This window comes from Triturus cristatus, chromosome 5_1, assembly GCF_964204655.1.
Source record: "Triturus cristatus chromosome 5_1, aTriCri1.1, whole genome shotgun sequence".
In the NCBI taxonomy this organism is placed as follows: Eukaryota; Metazoa; Chordata; class Amphibia; order Caudata; family Salamandridae; genus Triturus; species Triturus cristatus.
The window spans coordinates 361532641-361554545 of record NC_140587.1 but is presented as its reverse complement, the minus strand read 5'-3'; positions in this window follow the sequence as shown (position 1 = coordinate 361554545).

Sequence of the window (21905 nt, the reverse complement as noted above, 5' to 3'; positions counted from 1 at the left end):
ACTAAATTCCTCTAAGACCGAGATTCTCCTGTTCGGCAAAGCTGCGGATCTACGGACTCCAGACTGGTGGCCACCAGAACTGGGTGCAGCCCCCATCCCTAGAAATTGGGCGAAGAATTTAGGGATCAGTTTACATAACCAGCTCTCAATGGAGACTCAAGTGAAACCACTGGCTTCCTCGTGTTTTGGGACCATGCGGATGTTGAGGAAGATCTTCCCATGGATCCCGCTGAGTGCTAGAAAGACCCTCATTCAGGCACTGGTAATGAGTCGCCTGGATTATGGCAACTCCTTACTGGTTGGAATCAGGGAGGATCTTCTCTCCAAATTGCAGGTAGTGCAAACCACCGCCACTCGCCTTGCTCTTGATAAGCCTGCACGAACTCCCTCTCTGCCGCTTCAACGCCAACTACATTGGCTGCCAGTAAGGAAAGGGGCCACGTTTAAAATGCTGTGTCTGGTTTTCAGGTCCCTGCATGGACTGGGGCCGGTTTATCTTATGGATAAACTTAAATGGTATTAGCCCACAAGGCAGCTTAGATCCAGTAATCTTAAAATACTGTGTGATCATAAAATTAGGAAGGTAAAGATGGGGGGTCGTTCCTTTTCTTACCTGGCCCCCAAGTTGTGGAACAGACTTCCTGAATCAATCCGTCAATGTTCGAACCTGGCTCTATTTAAAAAAAATGCTCAAAACATGGCTTTTCTAAGACTCTCATTCTTTTGACCGCTGATCTCTTTCTCCAGCGCCGAGAGATCCCCTTGGGGATGATTCGTGCGTGATATAAGTGACCAAAATAAATAAATAAATATCAATTCATATACATTGGAAAACATAACCACAAGACTATGTCAGATATACGTAAAGAACCCACATCTTATCACAATATTGTGTCAAAAAGTCTAAATAACACATTTTCAAAAGCAAACAATTTGTGACAAATATAAACAGTATGAGTTCACAAATTTCAGAATATTAGGAGTGTCATATATCTCAATTGTCCATACTCCTAAAATGAAGCATCAACAGGGGCTGTAACAACTTGTTAATTAAACCAAAATAAGGCACCTATTTTTAGGTCGAGACTAGAGTCAGAGCGCATGTGCTGCTCTGCGAGGCATGGTGTATCTAGTTTATTGGCATTGATCCAGCCTCTCACTTCCCATTGGTTCCTTTGTGTGTTTGTTTCAAATCCCTAGCTTTCTGTGGCTAACTTTCACACTTGCCCCTCCTTTCAGAGGGTGGTTCCTGTCCCTGGCTACTGGCCCCCTTATATGTGTAATTGCTCCTGTGTGGACTTTGCTTCGTTTTTGCACGTCTTTTTCTGTTTGCTAATTGGGGAGGCTCTCCTCCAGCAGAGCAAACGATCCGCTCCTGCTTTATCTACACCACCACCCTTTCATCTCCCTTCTTCCCCCACCAGTCCATGCCCACCCTTGGGGGGAGAAAGTGGACGGTAGGTGGTCCAGCCTCTTGAACTACTTACTTTATTTTGTGCATTGGGGAGTCACAAGCGTGCTGGGAAAGGGAGCGGCAGGCAGCCGAGCCCAAAGCGGGGGCAGCGCCCCAGAGCATGAGAGCTCAGCCATGAGGCGCTCAACGCCGGCTGCATGCCAGGCAAGGGGGCACAGTGCAAAGCTCCCATTCCACAGCCTCTTAAGGCATTACACAGACAGTAAAGCAAATAGGTTTGCCTTATAAAGTTTTACTTTTAAAGTAGGGTCTTCCTCATATTGTCCATTATATCAAATCAGCCCACGTACTCTCCCCTTTGCTTCAGCTACATTCCGGGTATAACTTTTTAATTATTCATCAGGAGCGTGTATCCGTGATCCGTAACCTGGACCTATCTACCTTTCATAAGACAGGAGCCCATCGCAGCCTTTTCAGTGTACAGTGAGAGTGCATACATTAATAGTAATGTGTGTGTGCGTATAAGTTTGTCTGACTTTTATTTTGAACGATCGCTGGGTTGTGTTTCTCCTTCAATGCTGTAGCTGAATGCGGAAATTAAATTGTCACTACCACTGCGGCATTAGACACCACCAGATCACTAGCTTGAGTAGCCCTCATTGCCAGCTCTTAAGTAGCAAGAACTTCAATGTTTGACTCGAAGCCTCCCCCCTCGCTGTGCCCCGCACATTTAATCAGCACTCTTTTATAACTTGGAGCTGATTTATAGCCATGACAGATGGGTTTAATGCCCGGAGCCAACCCACAGTAAAATGTTGCAAATAGCATTTCTGTAATTAATAAAAATATAGACATATGAACTTTACATACGTTCAGGTGAATTGCACTATTATGGCTAAAGTAATCATGCCTAGGTGTTTTAAGTTAAAGGGACACGAAATAAAAAACTTACAAACGAACATCCTGTGTAAAGTTTTCTGTTCCGGGTAGACCATGTTGCTTCTTTTTGGCAAGCCTACAAAAACATTTGTTTTTCCACACAAAGATTTTAACTTGCCCAGGAGCCAGCAACGATGAGTATCTTTCTTTTCCATTCTCAAAGAGAGCATGAACTATCTTACTCTGGGGGTTGCCTCAGCTGGTTGGAGGTAAAGCAGAACCATTTGATTGAGGCGTAATTTGGAGAGGCCAGGTGGAGGGGCAGAGGGGAGCTCGACCTGCTGTACCACCTCTTTGCACCCACTACCCCCATGCCAGTGCACCCCCACATTGCTGTAGCCTTGAAGGATCGGCTCTCAGGCTTAAAAGAGGGATTTACCAAACAATAACAAGTGGAACCACAACCTTATAACGACGGTGGACACAGCAGGGTTGCAGTTACAAGCAACCGCAATGACATGGAGTCACTAAAGTGATATACACCACATTTTTAAAACTGTGAGGCGTGGTAATCATTTCAGGATTACCAAGCAATACACCTGCATTGTTCATTAAGATATTTATTTAGCTACAGGATAACAAATCTCCAAAGGAAAAGTGACCCCAGTATAAGTCAGTAAAAGAAGAAAATGGTACATTAATCATGACATAAACCAAGACTAACTAAACAAGCATTTGCAATGCAATAGGTCTCGCATTTACATAAGTTTTAGCTATTGGCATTGTAAATGAAAATGATTTTTTTTAATGTTTTTTTTTTTTTTAAATGTAAATAAAAGGCATTATCATTTACAATGCCAATAGCTTAAACTCGCGTAAATGCGAGAGCTATTGCATTGCAAATGCTTGTTTCCTAATGCATTCATATTTCGGATGCTTTTGTCTGTGCTTGCTCCCCAGTACAAGAACAATCTTTGGCAAACCCAATAGCACTTCATTTCGATTAGCTTCCCCAATGCTTGTTTTCTACAAATCTGTTTAGCTTATGATTTAGTGCTCTGAGGTAGCATAACACTGATACAAGGCGTCCCAAACAAACTTAAAAACATATAAATAATTAACATTTACCAAGGTGCCCTGCTCATTTTGTCATCATCAGCCACTTTAGAGTTTTACCCAACGCTTTCCATATTAGAATTTATTTAAACCATACTTGCAATGCAAAAAGCGGAACTGCAAGTCCTGGAATGCAACACGGCCAGGAGAGGCACAAGAGGGCACACGACAACATGGAACCGCTGTGTAGCTACAACTATTTATTTGAGCACGCACGTTTGAGAGGATTTTTGTCTTCATTTAGGGAGGTTGCTGAATGTTTTAAAACATTTGTTTGCTCAAATGTTACTCGAAATGTATGCAACTTCTCGATTCACAGAATAATTAAGTAAGGCGATAAAAGATGCCCACAAACAGAAGGTTTAGCCATTCCTGGCAAAAAGGAAATGTGCAGGAATTTAAGAGAACATTAATTCAAGAGAGTAAAACAATGTTGTTTACATGTTGGCTCAGATCAGAACTCATCACAGCCTCCTGGGTTATTCTACGCATCTGTGCGAGGCTGGAGGGTGAGACATGAGAGAGACAGAGAGGAGGAGAGCCGAGGCGGTGTGAACGGGAGAATAAGAATTAAAGTTAAAGTTAATGGGGAGTTTTATGCGGCAAAGAGAAATAGGAAGAGATGATGACTGCCAGAAAGAAGACTCAAGGGGAGAAACATGAGATGACAGAAGTGGGGGAGCACGATAAAATGTACAACTATATTTGTGAACATCTACAACCTAAAAACTTTGAACGGTGCTTTAGGCAGCACTCTTGCGGGTCACCGATAAATCAGAAGCCAGATGCTGCCCTTGCACTGGCCTGTACGTACAGATTCCGATGCAAAATTACGGCGCCATGTCGGTGCATTTAATAATTAAAATAATTCGTGAATCGGTAACATGGATAGTAAAAGGCGCACCTACGATCAGCGTGCGTTTAGATGTGCTCCGATGCAAACCTGGGCAGCGAGCTTTTATTTTTTTTATTTTGAACCGGCCTCCGCCTTGTGGAGCAGCTCTGTTTCTCAACTGATCACAAATGTCTGTGCGGTAATGATTTCCATTACCGTGGGCAGCTGGAGCCTCCATCCTCTCATCTGCCGCGAGAGCCTCCCTGGTATGCGTCTCAAAAACTCCTACATTACTAAACTGCTCTTTCTAACAACTTTACTCGGGAGCAGCAACAGGTATTGTGGTTCTGGGGCCATCGAAAACAAAATACAAGTTCACGGTGGCACCGGGAGCATTCTAAATAACGTTTTCAGTGGACCTTCTGTCAGTGGGTTTGAATCAGTGCCAGCTCAGAGGGCACGCAACTTAGGCAAGTTTTTCATTGGTACTATATGTAGTAATGCAGCAACCTGCTGGAAGTGCATACCCTATCTGCAACATTTAACGAGCAGTTACCGACCCAGGAACAAGCACGTGAGTTGTGCGCGCACGCAAGCCACAGGGAGACATGTGGTTTCACTTATCGTGCCCGTGTCTGGGCATGATAATTGAAACCACATGGCGGCGGTGCGGGTAACCGGCACCAATAGGCCATGGGCGGAGCAATGCGCCCGCCTTTGGCCAATTGCGTGCTGTCTTTGTTAAAAAGACGCACGCAAAGGCCAATAGCGTGGGCCAAAAGGATAAGCACACGCTTGTGCGTGTGTGATTCCTAGGTCAGTTTTGAAACCCCCTGCAAGAGGTCTCTCGCTGCGCGAGCAGTGCTACGCACTGCAACGGTAGGCGCAAGACCTAAAAATATAAGCAGTTCTCCCACATCCCACTGAATTGTTAAGCTTCCATAATCCCGAAGTTTAAATAAATATGCATATTTCACATTTTATACACTTGAACAATAGGCACAGCTACTTTAGATTGTACATATAAATGGTTAGGAGCTTATCAAACGTCTTCATATTTAGACACTGATACCCAGTCACCAATGCAGTCTTCAAGTCTTGTTTCTTGACAAAATATTTTCAACCATTTTTGTGGTAAATTCACAATGAAAGTTCAGCGTTCCATTCAATGTTGCAAAATTTACCCCTAACATCAAGACATCAAGACATCAGTTTTACCAAAATTGTGTAATGCATTTGGCTGACATCCAGTGTGGCAAGCAGGGTTTGCCATTCCACTAACACTGCCCCAGCCCTTCCAGTCTCTCCAACACACAATCCCACTCCATATAATTCCACTACACTCAAAACAACACAATTATACACATAATTCCACTGCATACTATGCCACATAATTCCACAACACACATTCACTCCACACTACACATTTCCGCACCACACAATTCCATAACTAACAATTCCAAACCAAACCAAATAATTCTTCTCCACACCATATATGTCCACTCCACTCTATACATAACACATGGGTTAAAAAACATTGTCATTTACAACGTGAATAGTTCTAACTTATGCAAATATGAGACCTATTGGCATTGCACAAAATAAATTCAACTTTGCAACATACTACATAAATCCACACCATATAATACCACTCCAAACTATCCCATATAATTACACACAAAACACAATTAAATGCCACGTAATTCTACACCACACAACAAAATAACACTCCACATAATACCACTCAGTGCCACATAATTACACTCCACATAATTACACTCTACTCAATGCAACATAAATACACCCACACAAAAACACGCTCTATGCCACATACCACCAATCAACATAAATGCACTCCACACCATGACACATAATGTCACTATATATAAAGGACAAGGGCACACAAAGAAGATCGGTCAGGGACCTTGGGAACTAATTTGTTACAAGATACAGGGGTCCCTGAAAAGTTAGAAAGTATGTATGCAATGAATATAGCCTCAATCAGTGCTATATTTATGCCAATATCCAGCCGGACAGAGGCACTTTTAATATATACATTAATTCGACAATAGAGGCCAAGTGGCTCAAGAATAGAGCCACAACCTGAAACGATAGGGCGTCCAGGTGGGTTGGCTTGATCTTTGTGGATCTTCGGAAGTGTGTAGATGACAGGCGTGCGTGGTGCTTTAGCACTGAGGAACTGGTTTTCAGGTTTGGACAGGAAACCTTGGTCAAGACCGGGAGCTCCCAGAACAACTAGAGAAGGTTAAAAAGAAGTCAGTTAGACTCCAGCTTATGATCCGTATGCTGACAGAATACCTAAAGGCAGATATTATTCCCACAGGTCTACAAGTCAGAAACATACCAGGGATTTTCACGGATATCCCCAAATACATCACAAACTTTAGCTATATCAGCTTCGCTGTCGGACACCACTCTATCCATCTCCTGAGGTAAGCGCCATCCCCGATTGCTGGGCACTTTCCCTAGCCTCCGCGCATTGCACCTCTCTTCCCAGGACCTGATTTATTCGTTTTTTGCAGGCTTGTCCCCCCCACCGTGATTTTGGATTATTAATGAATTACCCACATCCCCTTATTACAGGTAAGACTCACCGCCTTACACGCTCAACTCATCCACCCTCTTTCCTCTTCACCCTCTCACTCCCGCTCTTTTCCCTGCAGGTTCCGGCACAACATCCCTCCGGCCAACACTCTCATCTCGGGTTGCCTTGCACCCGATTTGGTAAGCCTTAGCAAGTTTCTCTCCCTCCCTCTTGCTCTTGCCGCCCCCTTTTCTTTAATCCAGCACTCCTTTCATCCCCAGGTTAAATGCCCCCCATCCAATTTTGTGAGGTTCTCTGCCTAGCCTACGAACATCGCGCCGTCAGAGGTAACAATTCTGTTTACTCATGTCACCCCGCCTACCACGTGTACACTTTTACCCTTCACCCTACCTATAGTTTGAACGCCTGATCTTCCTGGACAGTCACGGATCATCAATGCACGACTTTCGCGCTCACTCTGTGTCTGCATCTCGCTATTTCACATTTACCCCCACCGTTTCACCCTGCCTTTAGCTTGCACGTAGTCCATTCGGACAGCTATTGATCTATTTATTAATGCATGGCCATCGCGCTTAGTATTCATCCGCATCTCGCAATTCATATCACCCCGGAACTTTCACGTTCCGTCGTTCCTTTTTAGTACATGCGTAATTGACGCCTATCTGTGTTTTAAATTCAATCAGTCACACTGTATTGTTCTTTATATTTTCAAATTCTTCAACTAACTCCATAAATACGGCTTTCTTCTCCCCCCCCCCCCCCCCCCCGCCTCCTTATTTTCCTTTCTGTATCCATGTTGCACTCTATATAGTGTACTTTTAGGCAATTGTTTACAGGCACTGTACTTGTTAGTCCTGATGATGATTCGATATCCTCTTGATAAGGATCGAAACGCCATCGACACAGTTGTCAACCTTACACACAGTATTTCTTGCACATAATTTTGTGTGAAGGTGACCTCTTGTATATTAGTTGTTTCGCCATTTAAGTATTTACTGAATGAAACAACCACGAACTGCCTGAGCCTTTTGTACTTTACTGTTTGTCTGATATGTAGGTCCTCAGATACAGGTTTGTATCCCACTGCTATTTGACTTGCATTTTATGTACCATTGTCAAATTAATGTATATATTAAAAGTGCCTCTGTCCAGCTGAATATTGGCATAAAGATAGCACTGATTGAGGCTATATTCATTGCATACATACTTTCTAACTTTTCAGGGACCCCTGTCTCTTGTAACAACATAATGTCACTAAGCATAATTTCACTCAACACCACACAGTTCCAGGCCACACAATTCAACTTCACACATTTCCAATACACACCACATATTTGCACACCAAACAACATATTTCAACTACATAACACAACTCCACAACCCACAACGTACCTTCAATCCACACCATATAGTAATCTCACCTCAGCACCAACGGAGCACAAACTCAGCACTCAGCACCACCTGAGCACCAGTTTAGCAACACCTGAGCAAAGTGCAGCATTAACACCTCAGCACAACTCAGCACCAGCACATCATCACTGAGCACCAGCATCACCAAGTGCCACCACAGCATCATTCAGCACCATTGCAGCATCTCCTCAGCATCACTCAACACCACCACAGCACCATCTCCTCATCAGTGCACCACAGTACGAGCGCAGCACCAACGCAACACCACTTCAGCATTAGAACAGCACCAGTGCAGTATCACCTCAGCACCAACTCGGTATCACTCAACACCACCTGAGCACCATCACAGCACCACCTCAGCATCAGTGCATCACCATATTGCATCAGCACAGCACCACTTCAGCATTAGCACAATACCACCTCAGCATACACACAGCACCACCTAAGCATCTACACAGCACCATCTCTGCATTAGCACAGCACCACCTCCTCATCAGTGCACCACCACCTGCACAGCCCCACCTCAGCAGCAATTCAGCACCGATACAGCACCACTCCAGCATCAGAGGAGCACCACCTCAGCATCTGCGCATCACCTCAGCACAGCACCAACTCAGCATCACCTGGGCACCAGCTTAGCACCACCTGAACATCAATGTAGCATCACCACCTCGGCATGACTCAGTACCACAGCATCACTTAGCACCACCTCACTATTACTCTGCATTACCTGAGCATCAGCTCCACACTTGCACCTCAGCACTATGCCAGTCGGCCCTTGGAATCTGGCATCTGTTGATTCTCCGCTAGTATCCTTCCGCTGCTCGTGTTGTATTTCAGGTACTGTTTTCCAACCTCCACTCCCCCCTTTATGTCCCAACCCCCATAACAAAAAAATTATAACAAACAAGTATGGGGCAGGAAAAAGTTGCAAGCAGTGCCTTCTTGGTTTGTATTAATGTAACAAAAATTCTTATAACACTTTTTTATTATAACTTTTCAACATGATGCACAGCAGCCACAATGCTCTATAACATAGCCAATAGTTCTGACTAAACACTAATAAGGTCCCAAAGGTGAGACCTATTGGCTATGTCAATGCTTGTTTAACTGGTTGCCTGCATAAAAAGGAAGATCATACAACTCCCTAATGCGTGGTGTTGATGCGTTTCATTCCCAACAGTTTTGAGGTCTCCTCAGAACCAACAACTGGGTACCACTGTGAAATAAATAAATAAATAAAATACCACATTACACTTTCCTCAGTTATGTGGGGATATTTGATATATCTACACCCTCTTGGTAACTCCGGGTATTTAATAAAACTGTGGAGCCAAAAACGAAAGAAAAACTATTGGGTTACAGTCCAGCTTCAGCCGGATTTACATTTTTTGACATTTCTTTCTTTGAGGAAATGTGACAATAGTCAAGCATAGCAAGTTACAAATGCATTGTTTTTGTGACTAAAATGTGATATCGCTGGAATTTAAGGCGGTGTGCGACACGAACGCTGTAACAAAAATAGCAATTTACTCATAAAAAGGCTTTAAAGACAAACCAGATGAAGCATACAAATTGGATCACTAGCAATGATTATGTAATGTTGGCCTTTAAAACGTGCGATTAAAGTGTCATTTTTTCCCCTTTTTAAAAAAAAAAACCACAGTAAGACAGCAACATTGATATGGAGAAGGAACTGTCAACCAACAAAAGCTGAAACATGAGACTATCGCTTTAACTACACACACCTCAGCCTCGGCTTGCTTGAAAATGCCGACAGAATAGAGCAAGTAAGCATTCGATTTGTTACAAGTTGCAAAGTATAACTTCAGGAAAAATCTTCGAATGACGTGCTTTTTCCTGGAAATATTGGACTGCCAAATGAAAGCCTGCTGACACAACAACCAGAAGAAATCAAAGGCCATGGCGCTCCCTGCACAACTCAGTGAAGAATAGGAAAATGGTGCCCATAAGAAGACAAAGGACCAATAAATCATGGAAGTCCCATTTCCACAAAGGAATAAATGTCAACAAGATTAAATCTGACTGAAGCGGGACTGTAACCACTAGTTTATTTTTTCTTTCGTTTTTGGCTCCACAGTCTTACTGAAAAACCAGACACACGTGGAACAGGCATTTAAAAAGGTAAAACCCGGTGTGACTAAGGAGCTGTAGTTATATCAATTAACCCCACATAACTGATGAAAGTGTAACGTAGTATTTTTTTTCACAGTTGTACCCAGTTCTTGGTCCTGACGAGACACCAAAACTATGGAGCTTGAAGTATGTCTACACCACATATTATGCAGTTGTATGAGTTTCCTTTTTGTATAGCAACCTGTTCAAGAATAGATATCTTCTTTTGGTTTAAGTAACACGTTGTTACAACTCCTGCTGATGCTTCATTTTAGGAGTATGGTCAATTGAAAGAAATATGAGACTGCAAATGTTCCGAAAGTTGTGAACTGGTACATTTTATATTTGCCACAAATTGCTTGTTTTTGAACATTTATAATTTGCACCTTTTGAGACAATATTGAAATCAGTTGTGGGCTGTTAAAGCAAATCTGACATTGACTGATGGTTATGTTTTCCTATGTATATGATTTGATATGCAAAATATGTAAAGACAAAATGAGGAAGATACCCTGTGGAAAGAATCACGTGATCATGTTAATTAAATTTATTGATCACGTAAAATTATAAACTTTTGTATTTGTGAAATTGTTTCCAACAAGGTACATTTTAGTTTTTCTGCTTTTATAAAGTTGGCATTTTCTTGTCCCAATCAATTGGTGCCTGGAGCCTGTATCCTGTGTGACATGATTAGCTGCAGTTGGCAGTTGGTCTTTGTGTATTACTTCCAGACAGTGAGACATAGGAGGACAGATTTTGGCAGGATGGGCCATCACTGACTTAATAGGGAAACAGAGCTATGACCTACCACACTTGCACATCACAAAGCCTCTGCTTCAGCCCACTCACAAAGGGTTTGGCACTAGTCTTGTGTGCCCCTGACAAGCTGGGGCCAGGGCAGTGAGGCAGGGAATTCCAACCACCCCTGGGGATGGAACTCTTCAGAACCTTCTCTTACGTCAAAGCCGAAACCAGGCATAAATACTGGACACTCCAACCCAACTCTTCAGTACACTTCTGGATCTGTGGTAGACTCGGAAAGATGGCTATACTGGTCTGTTGGAAAAAGGACTGCTACCCTGCTACTCTGCTGCCTGAGTGAGGACTTGGCCTGCATTGTATCTTGAATGCAGGACCACTAGAGTGACTCCAAGGACTTGTTGGATGATCTCCTGATCAGAGCCAGAGGGACAGAAAAGTCTCCATTCGGGAAGCAACCTTTACAATGCACTACCTTTACAATGCAGTCATTACAACGCAACATCCTTTACATCGCATGCCACTACAACGCAGCCATGACATCGCATGTCACTACAACGCATGCCATTACAACGCAATATAAGGTAAGTAATGGGGAATAGTAATTTGTACCCCTACACTATCCAACACTTACCCTACTGTTCCACTCACTGGAGTGGGAATAGTAATTTTAACCCTACACTATCCAACACTTACCCTACTGTTGCACTCACTGGAGTGGGAATAGTAATTTGTACCCCTACACTATCAAACACTTACCCTACTGTTTCACTCACTGGAGTGGGAATAGTAATTTTTACCCCTACACTATCCAACACTTACCCTACTGTTGCCCTAAAAGTAATATGAATTGTAATGGTATGCGTTGTGATGGTATGCGTTGTAATGGAATGCGATGTAACTGTAGTTTCTAGAAATGCATTGTGATGGCATGCGATGTAAAATCATGCTTTGTAATGGATGTTGCGATGTAAAAACTGCGTTGTAAAGGCATGTGTTGTAAATGTATACGTTGTAACGTCATACATTCTTTCCATTCACCTTGAACCCAGCACCTGGACACTGCCTGCTGTAAGTCGTGCAACCCCAGTTCTGCACCCTTCGGTGTGAGCCTGAAGGTGCTTTGCCGGCCCAGCTGTGATCGAATAAGGAAGCTCAATGCATTTCCTTGCAGCTCTACATTGGAACAGCCACTGCACGACTCCTCCCCGATGCAGAACTTAACAGATCTTTGGAAATGCCACAGTGTGATGCCTTCTTAATGAAGGACCTCGCATTGCAGCCCCACAATTCCTCAAAACTGCTGCTGCGCAATTCATCCTCGATGCAGGACCTCACATCACATCACGCAGCTCCCCAAAATCCCCACTCACATCGCAATCCATCGGAACCACCAATCTTGCAATGCTCCACAGCCCGGATTCAAGGTACTTTGTTCAGTGGGCTCAAGTTGGTCCCTGTATCTGGCACATGCTCCATTGCGGTCAGCCTGAACTTGTGACTTTGTCCCGGTCCAGTGTGACCAGATAACCACAGTTGCATGTCTCTGGTTCTACTGTTGGATTTTTGTCATTTTGACCTGAAATTATTTATTACATTTTAATCTATTTTTTAGATTGGTGTGGGATTTTTCTTGTATTGTCTTTTTACTTTTTACTGTTGGAAGTGCTGCATAAGTACTTAACACATTGCCTCTAAGTTAAGCCTCTAAGTTAAAATTGACTTCTATGTGCCAAGATACCAGAGGATTAAACACAGGTTAATTCAAGGTTTGCTTGTGACTTCACCCTGACAGGAATTGTGGTTTCTTCTTCTTGAGTAGGGTTTCACATCCCCTCAACTGGTAAACTAATTTCCTACACTGGTCAACTGCGAACTGCTACTTTTGATGAGTGCTTTACTCTCTAAGTGCTTTTTTGCCTTGATAAGTTAACAATTCATATCCCTGGTTCCCCATATCCAATATTAATGGATTGGCTGTGTTTGTGCTTGTTGGAAATGGGCAACTTTTGCATGGTATTTTCCCGGATTATTTTTGACTTGACTGTTTTTGCCTGCTATAGAACTCTGTGCACTTTACACCTGCTAACCAATGGTGAAGTGCCTGCACTCCCCCTTTTCATGATGAAGGGAAAAGTCCCTAGTTTATAGTACAAAGTGTACCCAACCGTGCATATTAAATGTCACAAGTGGACTAAAGCACCTTTTGTGCCACCCATTACAGTGAACGTGTAAATATGACTGAAGCTCCTCCTTTGTAGCCTGGCTGTGCAGTTTTAAAACTGCAAATTCAACCTGACAAAAAAATGACCATATTTTGCCGGCCTACAGCCTCCTTTTATATAGCATTAGGTCACCCCTATGTAGGCCTTACTAAGACTGGATGCATGGTATTTTAAAGTAAGAGATGTGAATGTTCAATGTTAACCATGTCCTTGCGGTTAAAAGGCATGAAAAGCCATTTTCATTGTAGTAGGGTTGGCTGTTCCATAGGAAAGCATTAGGATAAAATATTACATTTAATAATTGTTAGACCCGGGATCCGTGGTAGGCTGAGGTAGGTACCTTGGGCTAAATAGGGACGCTCGGTTCCACCTTCTGAGATAGCCCCCGCTCACCCCCTAGGTAGCTTGGCACGAGCAGCCAGGCTTATCTTTAAGGCAAATGTGTAAAGTATTTGCAACCATGCTCACAGCAACCCAATGATGACACCGCAAATGGACTCCACACGAGTTTCATAAAAACGAGTATACATTTATATAAATAGATATACGATAAGACCACAGGATATAAATCCAACATATGCGTATTTGTAATATTCTTCCTGGCCGGTTGTTAGGCCAGCCAGCCATTGTAAGTTCTGGCGATATTAATGAGCACTTCTAAACATTCCACTGTCATCGTAATACAATGTTATGCAGTTCGTAATGCTAGAATCAGGCACTTTGCAATGGAAAAGTAATGTAATGCTTAACGCAACAACCAGGCACTTTACAATGTAAAAATAATGCAATGCGTAATACAACGATCAGGTACTTGCAATGTAAAAATAATGCAATGCGTAACGCAACACCAGGTACTTCGTTATGCAAAAATAATGCAAAGCGTAATACACTAATCAGGTAGTTCGTTATGCAGGAATAATGCAATGCGTAATACGCTAATCAGGTAGTTCGTTATGCAGAAACAATGCAATGCGTCATACGACAATCCGGTAGTTCGTTATGCAGAAATAATGCCATGCGTAATACACTAATCAGGTAGTTTGTTATGCAGAAACAATGCAATGCGTCATACACTTATCAGGTAGTTTGTTATGCAGAACTGATGCAATGTGTAATACGACAATCAGGTGCTCCGTTATGAAGAAATAAGGTAATGCGTAGTACACTCCAGCACCGATCACTGTGCCTTAGGCAGTCTCTCTGCCACTCGTGCTGACTCGCAGTCAGCCTCTGTTAACAGTTGCCCCCAACACAGGTATGGTGTAGCAAAAAGTGCAGCTCCACACTCCGGCCCCAGTACTGCCACTCCCTTGGCCAGTACGGGCCGCGATACGAGCCAAAGCAGAGGCTCGCGCTGCCGGAATGAAAGAGAGGCCGAGAGTGTCTCCCTCCGAGCCTGCACCCCGCCCCAGGCGTCGACACACTTTACCTGGAGGGTGCGACCTCACTCTCCTCTCCTCTTCCAGTGACTTGGGCCACTGATGCAATCTTTGTGAATTGGCAACGGCGGGCTCAGGCTCAGCTCCTCCGGGGTTGCCGGTCCGGGCCGCTACTGCTACGAAGATCTCAGGCTGTCACAGGGCACCCGCACACAGCGTCGCTGAAACTCACTTGAGCTTCGGGTGCACGATCACCAAGCACTCCTCACGAAGGTCTCAGGCTGCACCAAGCACACGCAGAAAGTGTCGCTGAGACTCACTTGGATTTCGGTGCACACTATAACAGGACGATCCTCACAAAGAACTCAGGCAGCAAAAAGCACACGCACAAAGCGTCGCTGAAACTCGCTTGGACTCCAGGTGCCCTTGATCACAGGGCACTCCTTACGAGGGTCTCAGGCTGCAAAAAGCACACACACACAGCGTCGCTGAGACTCTCCTGGAAACGTTTGTGTTCCTGAGTTTCTGCAACAGGGAGCCAGCTTACCATGGGCCCTTGGGGATAAGTTACTTCAGGACACAGCACAGCAAAGTCCTTTCAAGCAGGGGGACACAGCGCACAGCAAAGTCCCTTTAGCCTTTCCTTTGTTAAAACTGCAAACCTCCTCCCCCGGGTCAATGCATTCCTCAGATTCTATCACTTTCAAATCCAGCCAGTCAATCCACTACCAGGCAGAGACACACAGAAAAGTTTGGAGCACAAAAACCCAGCCACTTCTGAAAGAGTGGCTTCTAAACACACTATGCAAAAACCACCTTCAGAGAAAGATGTGTTATTACATTGTGAGTTCAGGCATACTAAACTTCACCTCTCCATCTTAAGCCTTTGGGAAGTTAGGCTGGAAAACATATTACACAGCCTCCTCATTCTGTCCTATGGGCCCGATGGCCTTTCAACAGTGAAAAACGAAATGGATATTATTTTACTGTCAGGACATGGCACACACCTTAGTGCATGTCCTACCTTTCACATGCACTGCACCCTGCCCAGGGGGTACCTTGGACCTACCATAGGGGTGTCTGATGTGCATAGAAAGGGAAGGGTATGGTCTGACAAGTGGGTGCACTTGTCAGAACAACATGGCAGTTTAACAAACTGCGTGCAGGCACTGCAATGGCAGGCCTGAGTTCCCTCTGTAAGGCTACTTGTGTGGGTGGCACAATTAGTACTGCAGGCCCACCAGTAGCATTTGCATTACCAGCCCTGGCACACTTAGTGCACTTTACTAGGGACTTTACTAGTAAGGCAAACATACCAATCATGGACAACCAATTACCATTACACTTTACACAAGGAGCACTTGCACTTTGACACTGATCAGCAGTGGCAAAGTGCCCAAAGCATCTAAGTTGGTAACACCATGTCAGAAAAAAGGTCTAGGGGGAAAGCAAAAAGTTTAGAGAACTTTAGCCAAAAAGGGCCAAGTCCTACAATAATGTTATCTCCGGCTAGGGAAAACCTACAAATTTCATTCTTGAACTTTTTGTAATGTTTACTACAAGGCCAGTTCCCTAGGGAAAGGTGTTTTTCAAAGGTTACCTTTTTCCTTCTTGAAGCCTCTGTAGGCCAAATTGCACGAGCTCCAAATGCAACCTGACAGATGAATATCCTCTTTGATGAAATACGTACTCAGCCTCAGAGTTGAGACAAAGGCCTTAGGTGTGGGGAAGTGTTTTGTTTCTATGGCAGGATGACCAACTGTGCTGTGCCCAGGACCTTGATTAACTCACAAGAGGCCTACCCTGCCACAGGCAACAGTTAGCTGACACCTGGGAGGGGTCCTTCTTTGTTCCAACAGTCAGGCAGGCACCAATCAAAGTGGTAGAAGACATGCCTGACCCAAACTAGTTTAGAGTGACCACAGAAGAGGGGTTGTACATTTCACTAGCCACACCTCTGGGTGGGCACAGAAGCTCTGCACAGGGGAAGAAAGGATCTATCATCTTGCTTTTAATTATAGTGGGTGTTAGACCTGCCAACCATAGGGACGTCTTGCCCCCAACTTTTTGATTTTCTCCTACATTTTTTCTGTCCTTGTTTTTGTTTGGCCCCAGGACTCTGAACACTTTACCACTGCTAACCAGTACTAAAGAAATTATGCTCTCTTCTCTAAATATGGTAACATTGGCTTACAGCCAATTGCCACATTTAATTTACTTATAACTCTCTAGTAAAGTGACAATACAAATTAAATTCTACTAGTGGGCCTGCAACATTGATTCTGCCATACACTTAAGTTGCTCTTTAAGCATGTCTCACAGGATCCCAGAAACGCACTGGGAGGGTTGTTTGTGGAAACAAATGCCTTCAGTGGGGTACAACACTCTCCTTACTTTAGAGATTGGGGACCAAGCCAGGTACACTTCCATGAAAGCCATCTTGATTGTCAAGTTTGGACTGCCCCCTTAAAAGTACCGTCAAAGGTCCAGGGACAGTCAGAAGCTCCCCAACCAGTCCTGGGTGGATTTTGACTACTCCATAAGGCACTGAATGGTTGGGTGCAGGGAAACAAATTTTTTTTTTTGATAAACAAATTTTTATTGTGTTTTGCGGCATAGAGAACAGTATCAAGAATGATATACAGCAGTGCATTGAACAAGGCATCAGTAACGTCAATCGGGGAAGCATCAATAAACAGTTGCAAAGACCCTCCCACCCTTCCCCATCCTCCGTCCCCACCCTCTGCGCCCCCACCCTTCAAACCAGGCCCCCCAACCATTTCCCCCATATCTTGCGGAATTTGTTGGGGCAGCCCCGTGCAGCATACAACGACCGCTCTTGGGCCGCACACCAATCCACCCCTCTACTCCAGGTAGCCACTCTGGGCGGGTCCGGTTGTGACCATACTGCCGCTATATCTCTCTTAGCCACCATAAGAGCAGTGGTGAGGAAGTACTTCTCGTTACGGGACCCGTCCATCCCGTCCATGATGCCCAGCAGGGCCATTCTAGGCTCGTGGGGAACCTCCCATCCCAGGACCTCCGCTAGCTCGGCTTCGATCGCTGCCCAGTAGTCTTCTAGACGGGAACAAGACCACACCATGTGGAAAAAATCCGCCGGAGCCACCCCACAACGAGAGCAGGAGGCGTCCATACGGAGGCCCGCCCGATACAGGCGGTCCGGAGTCAGATAGGCGGTGTGGAGGTAGTAGATTTGGATGAGCCGCAGCCTAGCGGAGGTGGTAAGCGACCGAGGGCCCATAAGGGCGTCCCTCCAGTCCGCCTCATCCAGGGGTCCCACCCAGGCCTCCCATCGCTGTTTGAGCCCGCTCCAGTCCACTGGGGTATTGTTAATCAGGGATTTATAAATGCGGGATATACCCCCCTTCCCCAGATACCCTAACATCACCTGAGCCTCAGGTGGGCTATGGGAAGGCAGTCTGGAGTCTAGAGGGACGTGAGCCCGGACCGCGTGGCGCAATTGAAGGTAGCGGTAGAATTGGGAGGGCTGCAGCGAGAAGCGGGTCTGAAGCTCCTGGAAGGAACACATGCGGCTCCCGCGCCATAGATCGCCCAGACAGGAGATACCAAGAAGATCCCACTGCCGAAAGCCCGCTAGTCCCACCACCTCCCGCAGCCACGTCCCGTGCCAAAGCGGAGTGAGTTGCGTGGATGTCCCAGACCATCTAGTGTGCCGCAGGGCCGCGCGCCACGCGAGAAAGGGAGCCCGCACGACGTCGGGGAGTGATAGGGGGACCGTTGTGCCATAGAGCATGTTTTGGATGGAGGAGAACCCGAGGCAGTGCACCTCGAGTCGATAAGCCGGGTCGCCCCAGCCTCCCGAGAACCAGTCATGGATCACCAGTAATTGGGTGGCCAGATAATAAAGATAAAGGTTGGTCATGCTCAGGCCGCCGTCATAGGAGGGGACCCTGCAGCGGTCCAAGGCCAGCCGAGGCCTACCGCCGCCCCAGAGGAATTTGGTCACCATTTTATCCAGGTCTCGGAACCACGGGCGCGGGAAGGGGCATGGAGTATTTTGTAGCATGTAGAGAAACTTGGGGAGGATCATCATCTTGTATAGAGCGACTCTCCCCAGCGGATTCAATGGGAGGGACTGCCACCGGAGCATATCTGACCTGGTTTTGTTAACTACTGGAGCCACATTGAGGGCCCAGCAGAGTTCCGGAAGGAGGGTGACCCAGATCCCCAGGTACTTAAAGGAGAGTCTCCGGAGGGGAATGTCCGACTGCCAGTCGAAACATTCCCGCGACGGGTGTAGCGGGACTAGAACGGATTTTTTGGGGTTCAGATGAAGACCCGACGCTTGACCAAACCGATGGAGGATCCGGCGGACCCGGGGTCCTGAGGTCGCTGGGTCCGAGAGATAAAGGAGGACATCGTCCGCGTACAGGGCGATCTTGTCGGGGGCCACATCTGGCCATTCCCATCCGCGAAGAACGGGGTCCGCGCGAATCAGCACCGCCAGGGGTTCCATCGCCAGAGCGAAAAGGAGGGGCGAGAGCGGACAACCCTGGCGCGTCCCCCGACCTATGGGAAACGGGCGAGATAGTGCCCCATTGACCAACACACGGGCCCGCGGGTGCGCGTAGAGGACCATTACCATGGCCCGGAACCGGGGACCGAAGCCCATACGCTCCAGGACATCACCTAAGTACGCCCATCCCACGGAATCGAAGGCCTTTTCAAAATCGACCAAGAGGAGGGCCAGATAGGGGGAAAGGCGGCCGCGGTGCGCCATCGCGAGGTGGAGGCGCCGCAGGCAGTGTCTGGTCCCCCGCTCCGGCATAAAGCCCCATTGATCCGGGTGGACCAGGGAGGCGAGCGATGGGCGTAACCGCTGTGCCAGGACCGTGGCATAGATTTTGAGTTCGGTGTTAATAAGGGATATCGGCCGGTAGTCGGAGCAGGACCGCGAGGGAGGCTGTGTCTTGGGGAGGGCAACTATGGTTGCTGTATCCGTTTCGGGCCGGAACGAACCCGTCTCCACCACGGCCGCAAAGAGGTCCCGAAGCCTCGGGGCCAGAGTCTCCCGATAGTGAGCGTAGTACTCCTGGGGAAACCCGTCGGGCCCCGGGGTCTTCCCAGGTGCCAGACGGCCGATCGCCCCTTCAATCTCCTGCAGCTCGATCGGTGAGTCAAGGGTCTCAGAGACCTCGGGCGGCAACCGCGCAAGCGTCGCCCCGCCCGTCCCCAGCAACTCCTCCAGGGAGAGCGTGGACGGACGGAGACGGTACAGCTGGGAATAATAGTCAGCGAATGCCTGGGCTATCGCCACCGAGACCGTGCGGATGCCACCCGCAGGGTCCGCGATGGCTGGAATGATCCTGCCCGCCCGGGGATAGGTCGCCAGGCGGTGGAGAAGAGTGCCATTTTTGTCTCCCCAGCCGTACATCCGGGCCACCGAGGAGCGCCACAGGATCTTCGCCGCCTCCAGGGAGTGTAGGCGAATCTCTTCCCGCAGGAAGGCCAAGCGACGAGACCGTGCGGCATCATCTAAGTCCCCCAGACTACGCTCCAGTTCTAAGGCTTGGGCCTCACATTCCGCGAGCCTCTGGGATTGAGCCCGCCGTTGGCGTTGCAGATGCCCTTTAGCGGCGCCCCGAACAGTCGCCTTGCCGGCCTCCCATAGGACGGCGGGGGAGATGACCGAGCCCTCATTATGAGAGTAGTAGTCGGCTATCTCGCCTCCGACCGCCTTCCGAAAAGCCTTGTCGTGGAGGAACCAGGCGTTCATACGCCATATCGGACGGGCGGAGAGGGGGGGGGGACCGAGAGCGAGGAGCACTGGCGAGTGGTCCGAGAGGCCCCTCGGGAGAATGCGTACGTCCCGCACCCCCGCGGACTCGGTGGAGGGCACAAAGATGAGGTCGATCCGGGCATGGGAGTGATGGGCCGCCGACGTGTGGGTGTATTGGCGCGTCTGCGGGTGCCAGATCCTCCAGACATCGCAGAGGCCCTGTGATTCCGCCCAAGATGAGAGCTGTTTTGCACGGGCGACGCGGGTCAAGGAGACCGGACCCGTCGAGTCCAGGTGGGGCGAGTAGACAGCGTTGAAGTCCCCGCCGAGAATGAGGGCACCCGCAGGGAATGTCGGGAGGATAGTCGCTGCGTGGGAGAGGGCCGACGACAGGAGGGACGGCGCCGCGTAGAGGGACATCAGGGTAAGGGGTCGCCCCTCCAGAGTGCCACCTACCACCACTACCATACCCTGGGGGTCTAAAAGCACCCGGGTCAGGACAAAGGGGAAGGACTTGCGAAGCAATACGGCCACCCCCCGGGATCCCCGAGCAAAACCTGAATGCCATACCCTGTCATAACCGTAACGGCCAAGGAAGGGGCAGTTGTTACCCAACAGGTGAGTCTCCTGGAGGAGGAGCACATCGATCTCTGCACGTTGTGCATATTTGAGGACCGCCATGCGTTTAAAACGGTCCAGAAGACCATTGACGTTCCAGGAAAGTATGCGCATGGCGGCCCTAGGGACAGGTGGGTCAGCCATAGTCGAGGGCAGAAGAGGGGGCCAGTGGAGGCGCGTCTGAGCAGGCTCCTAGAGAGGAAGGACAGCGGAGCATCGGGTGAGAGAGCAGGACAAACAGTACATGATACCTTAGCACAACAGATAAGAGGGAGTCATCCCCCACCAACAGAATCCCCCCAACGAGGAAGAAACAACCCCAAACCAACCCCAACCCCCCACCCCCCACCCTATACTTCGAAAACGGAAGCATCTGTCGCCCGAACCAAATGGAAGAACCACCAAACTAAAACGCTTGGGCTTGAGCGCTAGGGGACCCCTACTACAACAAAAGTCAAGCCTGATTTACCTGCCCTGGCCCAGAGCTACACTGACAGCGGAGCATTCCACCCCCGCCCAGGCACCTCCCATCCCCCCCCCAAAAAAAAAAAAAAGGCAGAGAAAGTCAAATGGTAGGGCTGCGAGAGAGGTCCGAAGTGTCCACCAACTCGACCGGGTGGGTTGCAGGGCCCGTGAGTAGAGGTGACGCGGCCCGCCGCCCATCCGCCACGGGACTGGCGTGTGCAGCCGAAGAGGCAGAGGAGGGTCGCGATCCCTGGCGTGGCCGGCCCCCAGAGCGCGTTGTGGTCGCCTCCCCCGTTGTGCGCTCCCGGGGTAATGTGCGATGCCGCCGACGGGTCCTCGATG